At 33.3% G+C, this 9,524-nt stretch overlaps 1 pseudogene; it reads left to right on the forward strand.

Annotated features, from left to right (window-relative positions):
• The first annotated feature begins 2,709 nt into the window (after nt 1-2,709).
• On the forward strand, nt 2,710-8,954 carry LOC148919905 (uncharacterized; annotated as a pseudogene).
• The last annotated feature ends 570 nt before the right edge of the window (nt 8,955-9,524 follow it).

The following is a 9,524-nucleotide window of genomic DNA, read 5'->3' on the forward strand; positions in this document are numbered from 1 at the left end:
AGATACGTGAATAGAGAAGAGGAACATAAATAAAACGGACAGATGATATAAATTCTAAAGTTGTTAAAGACTATTTTTGGTATTATAAAAAATTCATTAAACTCCCAAACTGATTTCCGAGAAATCCAAAATTGAAAGCAGTTGTTGCTTCTCAAAACTGAATTGTCTTATAGCAATTAAGACCAAAAAGTGATTTTTTTTTTTTTTACCAAACAGGTTGGGCTTCCAATTTTTTTTTAAAAATCACTTATTACTCCAAATAAGCAATACCAAACGGGTACTAAGTAACAACTTAGGTAACTTTTACAGTTGAGAGAATTTTGTGGCTGAAATGTCTATAGGAAGAGCCAAGTGTCATACACACATTGGCAGATCATTTTTGTGTTGATCCTTATGTAAATCGTTTTGACATATAGATGAATATAACTGAGCTCATATTGCTCTAACATATTCAGTTTTTGCAGAGAAGAATTTTGGCAGTCTCTTTCTTCTTTCTTCTTCTCTTTTCTCATAGAAAATCCAAATAAGAATTTAAGAGTTCAACACATAGCACATGGCTCGTTGCAATTTTAGTTTATAATATTCCCCCTTGAATGTGCATGAAACAGCCATACCTTATCTTAATATTGCTTATTCCTGGTCCGAGGAGTCCAAGTAATGACATTGACATTAACATATTCATGCAACCACTAAGTACTTTTTTCCAAAATTTATGTTCAAGTTGTGGAACTGTGAAATATTTTAGAGGTTTATCATAACGTATTGCCTTTACTTTATGCAAGCTTGAAAAGATAATGCTTCCAGCCTTTTTTGATGTTATGGTACATCTACCAATTCATCTCGGGGATGAAGCAGCCATAGCTGGTCCAGTTCACTATGAGTGGATGTACCCCTTTGAGAGGTAAGAATAATTAGTATATTTAAGTTGTGCATGACAGATTTTTGCATATTTGGCATTATAATTTGATGGAAATTTAATTTGTTATTTATGTAAATATTTAAGAACTTTGAAAAGGTATGTATGCAACAAGAGTCGTCCAAAAGGATGCATCGCAGAGGGTTGCAAATTAGAAGAGTGCTTGTCGTTTTGCTCAATGTATCTTGGTGACTCGGTGGTCACACGACGAAACAGACCAGGACGGAACTTTGATGTGGACCAAGGTAATGTTAGAGAAGGAATTTCCATATTCACAAGTCCGAGGCAGGCCATTAAGCACTCATGATGTATTTCACCTTGACCACGAGGTGATGGAGCGTGCACTTTGTTGCGTTCTTTTCAATTGTGCTGAAATGCAACCTTACCTAAAGTAAGACGTGGTGCTGTACATGGTGCTTTATTTGGTAGTTAATTGAATTTGTGAATTATTCTTTCATTGACATCATTTATAGGATTCATGAGGCACAAGTTATTAACAATCATCCTCGAATATGTAAGTTGTATGAAGTGCAACAAGAGGCCCATGCATCTTTTGCAATTTGGTATAGGAATAATGTAAGTATTTACAGTAAATAAGGTTATAACTAGTTTTGTCTTGCTATCTCATAGAAACATATGCCAATAAAGGCACAATGTCGTAGGTGAAAAATATCGGACTGGAAGATGAACATTTTGTTTAAGATGACCTTCGTGCATTGGCAGTTGGTATAAACCTTTTGGCATATATAGCAACTACCTAATGAATGGCCTTAGGTTTAGGGTGAGATCTATTGATACTCATTGTAAGTACAACGGTGTCTATGTGGTATCTGAAGGTGTGCATTACTTTAGTAAGCGTGTTCGGAATCCACGAGTGACCATTATGGACTATTATATTAAAAGATGTAATAGAGTTAGATTATCAGCATGGTAGAAAAGTCATTTTATTTGACTGTATTAGGTTGATCGCAGGAGTCCAATGTTGGTGTTAAAAATGATGATTATAGGTTTACTTTAGTGAATTTTCAGCGTCTATCACCACCTGGTGACCTATTTGTATTAGGAATCCAAGCTTTGCAATGCTTCTATGTTCAGGATCCTATTGAGGATGATTGGCTTATGGGCATTAAAACGGTTCCACGTGATCTCTTTGACATGAACATAAGGGCCTCAATTTAACCAAATGCACCTCAAGACTTGGAAGATTCAACTAATGATAATGACACAATTGAAACTAGACAAGATATTGAACTCTTTGTTTTGGAAGAAGATAGTTAGAGGTGCACTGACTAAATGAGGAGCTAATAAACGTTACAGCTAATAGCAGCATTGCTGTACAAGAAGGTGAGAAATTAATACTTAATAGGTTGTTCCCTGATATTTCATATTTTCTCAATTCTGGATTCTGTTGTTGCTGCCATGTTGGGTGCTTGCAATATCCTTTTGTAGTCATCAAGAAATACTAAGGATATTCTTTTCCTTGAGATAATGTATATGGTCAAATAAGATTAGCTTATTAGTGGGCCCAAGTTGTCAAAAGGTTTTATGTTTTATTTTTTAATATATACTTTGTTTTTTATTTTCCATTTCTGTTTATTTATGATCTATATTAGTTTCTCCTTTCATTGAGTTTTCTTTTGTTGCATCTTTATATTGATCAACATCTTTCTTTGTGCAGTTTCAGTTTCAGATTTATGTCTTTTTTTTTCTTTTCTGTAAGAAATCATAATATGTTTTGATTTTATTGTTCTTCTTTTCTCATGGAATATTTTGGTAGAGCAATTAAAAGCTTCATGAGAATCATAGAGTTTGATGGAGTTCTTGTGTCAAGGGAACATAAGGAGTTGGGTGAAGAAAAGGCACTGTTTTATTTTTGGTAAAGAGAATATGCTATGTTTGGGTTAATGTGTTTTCGTTCATTATACTGTAAGAGTTTTTAAATAACCTGATGATGTTGATACTTTGTAATGACTATTATATGAGGAAAACAATGTCATGCATTTTAAAATTTGTCTCAATTATTTGTTTCATGTTTTTCCTTCATATATTCACAATCTAAAAATACATTGAACAGTGCTGACGCTTTAATATTGGATTTTCCACCTTGAAAGAATGTCATTATGAGAAGAAGGGTGAGAAAATATTTTAACAATAGAAAAAATGTTATGCAAGGATAAACATAATAAAATAAAACAAAAACATAGAGGTACTCTCTAACCATAAGAAAAATACACTCACTACACTGCTTAAAGGAAAAACAACCAATATAAAGTGATATTACAAATTTGTTTTTTATGAGTTCTCTATTAATGTAATAACTAGTTACACACGCTTTTTGTTGCAAGTTTGTAGCTTTATAAACATATGGTAAATTTATTTTATTTGTATGTTAGTTTAGGAGAATGAACAAGTCCAACACACATTCTTTCATTGTTCAATATGTGGTTTAGACTAGGTTAAAAAATATTTAGGTTGTAAAATCCCAACTTGTTTGTTGCAACTTTGTAGCTTTATGAACAGATTGTGAAATTATTTTATTTGCATGTTAGTTTAGTACAATGAACTGTGAAATTATTTCATTCTCAAAGAGAGAGAGAGAGAGAGAGAGAGAGAGAGAGAACACACAAACATGATGCTACTCCCTCCAATACGAAGTAGATGCAGCAGCAGCCGAGAGAACATAAAGATGTTCCTCTACAACTCTATTATACTTTTCCAGTTATCCAAATTTGTTATAATTTTTCTGCCTACGCATTTTAGTAAATCATATGTCTGTTACTTTATGTTCATACTAGTATGAAATATAATAGACAAAAGAATTACTTACACCATGCTTTATAACGACAATTCCCTAACCTCTTATATTTTGATCATTATATTAATTAAACTCATTTGCAGATGGAGAATGTTAGGGCCAAATTGTGGTAGGCGACGGCTCAAGATTTTGCAATTCAATAAAGAAAGGTCAGACAGTAGCACAGACTCACCAAGTGGCAAAATGGTCTCGATACTTAGGGATGTTAGCTAATGACCATTCTTTGTTTCCACTAGACACTGAAGATTGGCGTAAGTTAGATGAGAGTGACCACATGGACAAAACATGGGATCATGCTAAGGTATGACATTATATGCTACACAATTTTTTGCAAATTGTCATGACATAATATGTAATTCAATTGAAATTACCATTGTAGTGTACACTAGATTGGTTGAATCCTGAAATGTTGACGCTGGAGAAAAGAATAAGGGACGTGGTAGTAGAGAAGTTGAACGATCGATTGAGATTGTTTAGAGTGATGGTTAAAAGGGACACCCCCTTTATTGGAATGGAAAAGAGGTTGCATTGTGGCGATGACCGTGTACACCTTGACCAATAGCGTAAACTGGTCAACCATTAGGATGAAGATCCAGCAAAGGTATGAAATGCTATCATTTTCATTATATGGCTAGGTTCGAAATATGATTTTGTAGCCAAAATCACTTTTATCTATAGGTATTGTAATTTTTTTAATTTCATGTTTTGGAAAGGGCTATTATAAGAGTAGTAAGAAAAATGAACCAATAGTCCCAAAATTATTAGTAAGTAACAATGACTATTTTCGTTTTATATATTGAATTAGAAACGGAGTGCAACTAACAAAATAAATAGAAAAAACTTGAAGATGAGCCACACCACAGGCACAACAACGTTTGCACAGTTTCGCCATGAATATGTGAGTATGAAATTGATAATCTGATTTTGCTATCTTAGTACCCGTTTGACATTGCTTATTTGGGGTAATAAGTGATTTTTAAAAAATTTCGGGAAGCCCAACCCGTTTGGTAACCAATGAGAAAATCACTTATTGTTAAAAATTACTGTGAGAGAAAGAAATAAATGAAAGCAGCTAATGACCTGCTTTCATTTTCTGATTATATGATAATCAGATTTGAGGAGCGCTGGGTTTTAATGAATTTTACAAACTTCCGAAAATAGCCCTATCTATTTTCACGCTCTCTCTTCCTCCTTCCCTCACATCACGTTGTTTCTTCACACAATCTCTTCACAGAGCCCACTCCTCTCCTTCAATTGAAGCGTACTGCTGAGCCACAAGACTTAGGTAAGAGACGCATATTATGTTTATTTCTTTTCAATTTCAATCGTCCCTCTTTCTCTTTAATCTCTAGGGTTTAACTATCTTCCCAAATGGAAGAATGTCATTCTCATCCCAATACGTGATATAGAAAACCAACAGCAAAAATGCACATGGAAAAATATCCTTGTTGTCTTTATCTGTTGCTCTGTTACTGTTTGTCTCGCTTGCAAAAAATATCACAGCCTTCCTCACTTACTCACTCTCTCTCTTGTTGTTTCTCTCTATTTGGGCAAATAGATTTCGAGGGGGTCAAACCTCCAAAGCTTGGCCATCAGTATTTTTTAATTGGAATTTTCTATATTATCTTGGCCATCAGTATTTTTTATATTTCACTGTACCTGAAATGCTTGCATTCGTGTTATATGACAGATTTTGTTATGGTCTTGTTTTGTTTTTCTCCCTAATCTCTATATCCTGAAAAACTATTATTGATTATTGGTTATGTTTTCATTTTGGAATTTTGGGTTCTAGATGAATTTTTATATCAGTAGTGAGCCACTGTTATTTGGTATCTTATTGAGTTGCAAGTTGGTTAGGTGAATTCTTTTTATTAGTTTAGAGATAGCGATAAGAAAGTTAAGTGTTGCCAGTTCAAGAGGCTTTCTATTTCTGGTACTGTTAATTATATAAGAGTTTTGGTATTTCCAAACTAATTCATGTACCTTAGTTAATGTATGGGTCCATACAAACTTTCCTAGTGAATATCCGCTTTGCAAGCCTGAACAATTAAAATATTTCTATCCCAAACATTTCCCTATATGTTATATATAATATTTCATTGAAAGATATTTGGGTCATTAATAATAAATGTGCTTTGATCATATCGTTGAAACTGTTGAGGAAAGCTTGTTTTATTTTCATGTGTGTCTGAGGAGGGAAGAAAGCTGTGTTATGAGTCTGAGGAGGGAAGAAAGCTATGTTATGAAATTTTATTGTGATGGCAACCTTTTGGTTTATTTTGTAGAGTTGAATGACAAAGCCTTTAAACAGTAAGTGGTAGTTTGGGGCTGGGATTACTTGAGGCATATAGTTCAACTTTGGACATTTTTGTAGGCATTTCAAATCATAGTGACTTTCATCCCTAAACCCTAAAATGGTAGTCACTTTATTTGGTGTTGTTTCTTGTTTTAGGGGCCTAGTTTCCACAGGCAGTGTAAATAAGAACTTGGATATTTATGAAATACTCTGCATTTCATATCCTAAAAAACAAAATGATTGAAGGAGAGTATGAGACTTTTGGATTATAATTTATATCAGTGGGCCGTTTCACAGAGTATGCTTTCCAAAATGTGGTCACTGTTTTGGGAACTTTTATTGCTTGAATACATTTACTTGTCAATTTATTGTAAGATTTCTTTTGACAATGTGGTTTACCCAATTTTTACTTTAATTATGTGATAGGGTCTATCTCCTAAGCAATCCAAGATTGTGATTCCGAAAATTCCTACATATGTCACGGTATGAAACTTTGCTCTTTAATTTTTATTAGCAAAGCTGTATTCATAGTTCTCCTTAATTTTATCTTTTTGCTAGTTTGAACCATCTATGCACTGTTTAGATTAGATAAACATCTATGCACTACATTGTGGCTAGTTTGGTTTGTTTTGTAATTTGCTTGTATTCCTATTATTTTCTTTTGTAATTTTTTTTAAGGAAAATTTTGTCTAGTAGATGCAGGATACCCACAAATGAGAGGCTACTTAGGACCATATAAAGGTGAAAGATATCATTTTCTTGATTTTCGTAGGGGTGTTCAACCGATGGGCCATAAAGAGCTATTCAATCATACACATTCTTCCCTTAAAAGTGTTATTGAATGTACTTTTGGAGTATGGAAAAAGAGATGGAGTATTTTACGAGACATTCCTAGTTATCCTTTTGCAAAACAAGTCAAAATAGTTATTGCAACCATGACACTTCATAACTATATAAGAAGACATGCCAAACGTGATTGTCATTTTGATGAAAGTGAAGATGACCTAAATGGTACTCAAGATGAAGAGATTGAGAGAAAGGTCGATGCACAACAAGAAGATGGTCCTGTAACACAAGAAATGGAGGCATTGAGAAATCAGATAGCCGCAAGTTTAATGAGTTTATCTGGTTAGAAATGTATATGATTGCTTGTTTATGACTAGTTTAATTTTTGTTATGACCATATTATTGACAATATATTTATTTTTAATGGAATACTTAATTTATTTTATAATAAAAATAATTTTTAAGGTGTGATGGAAACATATTTAATACAAAAAAATTATATAAGTTAAGGTGAAAGTGCTTTTCCTTTTACCAAACACTTGAACAGAAAAGTCATTTCAACATAATGTCATCTTTAGTCATTATACAAAGCTCACAACACTTTTACAAAAAAATTTACCAAACACTCAGAAACTGATTATTGTACAAACAACACTTAAAACAAAAAGTTTACCAAACGCCAAACTGTTTTCTCTCACAGCTGATTTCTCTCACAGCAAATCTGATAGCAATTATTTTCACAGCACAGCAATGCCAAACTGGCCCTTACATTGATATTTTTTCTGATTGTGAATCCAAAATTTGTTAGGTGGAAAAGCATGGAGTTCAACCTGATCAAGTAACTTTTTTTGTTATGACACATACAAAAGGAGAGGGAGATAATAAGCAACCAGTTGATGAAGCTTCACGTGAGATTATGGTAAGCTATATTTGTTTTGTTTAGTTGAATGCACATCTAAGTTTAATGAAAATCATAATAACAAAACGTAATGGACCTATTCAATTGACAACTACTGTCTTTGATATTCTTTGGTAAAAAACTGATTGTTGTCATTAATATATAATTATCAAATGCCACTAGTACTCGAAGCATCCTAGCTTGTCATGCTATGCCCATTGTGTATACCTTGATATTTAAAGCAAAAAATATCAATTAAATAAGTTATTTTTTCAATCAGTTAGGCATAAGTATCCATTAGCCCAACATAAAAAAAACACTTGGAGATCCCCCCACAATAAGGTTAAGAAACACCGCAAAAGATAAGCTGCAAATTCTAATCAACTTGCTCAAATGTGCTAATTTGGAAAATTGGAAGTGCATGTGATGTATGTTTTTTTTGGAAAACTTCTTCTTATGTCTTTGTTACTGAGAATTAACTCACTAATTATTAAAGTAGTATACCCCACGAACTGTCTTTGACCCATTGTACATTTATCACCCCACCAAAAATATTCTTTAATTCACCAGATAGATACATAGATCTTTTCTTGGTTTTAGTGGTTTGCAACATGCATGATATTGAAGACTCTACAGTATGCAAGATATATATCAAATGTAGCACTTGAGAATTATATATCACATTTGTGTATAGATTGCATTGCATCTCCTTCAACTTTTATGATAGTAAGGAGTTTAATTCCGAATAATAACAAATGTAATGACTCTTTATAAATTAATATGCAGCTGGAGTTCGATAAACGTGAGGCAAAAGTTCATGAGCGAGGTGAAGATGTTAATACTGAGGTGCGCAATCAAGTATTTGTTGATGCAATGAGGCCAATAATGTGAAACACTGTTCCTGGTTATCCCTTGGAAAGATGTACCTAACATTATAACTGAGCACAGAGGAATTTCGAGAGAAGTTCAGGAACTAAGAGAAGCATATAAAGAGCAAAGGCAAGCAGCTGTAGAAGTGCAACAAAAGATGGAGAACATAATACAATAAGCGAATAAGAAGGCGGATCGTTTGAAATGTCGGCAAGAAGAAAGTATTAAAAAACTATGAGAAGAGTAGGCAGAAAATTTGAGCCTCATGAAGATTCAAATGGCTGAACAATTTAAATCAATGTTGATAAATGTGGGAATATCTGTAGATGTTAATGCGATGGCAAGTGCACAATTTACTTCAATGACCCAATAGTAGTGTGGAAGTTCTCAAGCTCAAATGGCAATACAAGGGTATGAAGCACATCTTGGAATGCAGTGTGCAACAAATGCTCCATAATCATATGCAACTCATGATGCTACGGATTGTCATAGTGCAAATTCTAGTTAGTTTCAGACTTGATGCATATTTTTTGTTTGGCTATGATAATATTATGTGTTAGGGGTTGGATAAGTGAGATGACTATTGGGTGTTGGATAATATTTTGAAGCATAAGTTAGATGAATGTTTTATGCTGGGTCTTGGATAATATTTTGTGGAACTTGAAGCATGAGTTAGATGATTGTTATGCTAACTTCGTTGGAGACTATGCCTTATATTTTTAGGTTGCTATTTTGACCACAAGTTAGGCCTTTGCTGGCCAAGATGTATATGATATTAGGCAGGTGTTGTGAATTGCATTTAGATTGTAGACCAAGTTTAGAAGATGAAGATGTACATTCAAGTAAATGTTTTGGTAGTATGTAAAGGTTTACTTTGTAGATGTATCCAACTCTAATGCTACAAACTAATGAATTTTAAGGGGGTGTATTCAATTTAGATTTT

This window comes from Prunus mume, linkage group LG2 (genome assembly GCF_029339155.1).
Source record: "Prunus mume cultivar Tortuosa linkage group LG2, ASM2933915v1, whole genome shotgun sequence".
Taxonomy (NCBI): Eukaryota; Viridiplantae; Streptophyta; class Magnoliopsida; order Rosales; family Rosaceae; genus Prunus; species Prunus mume.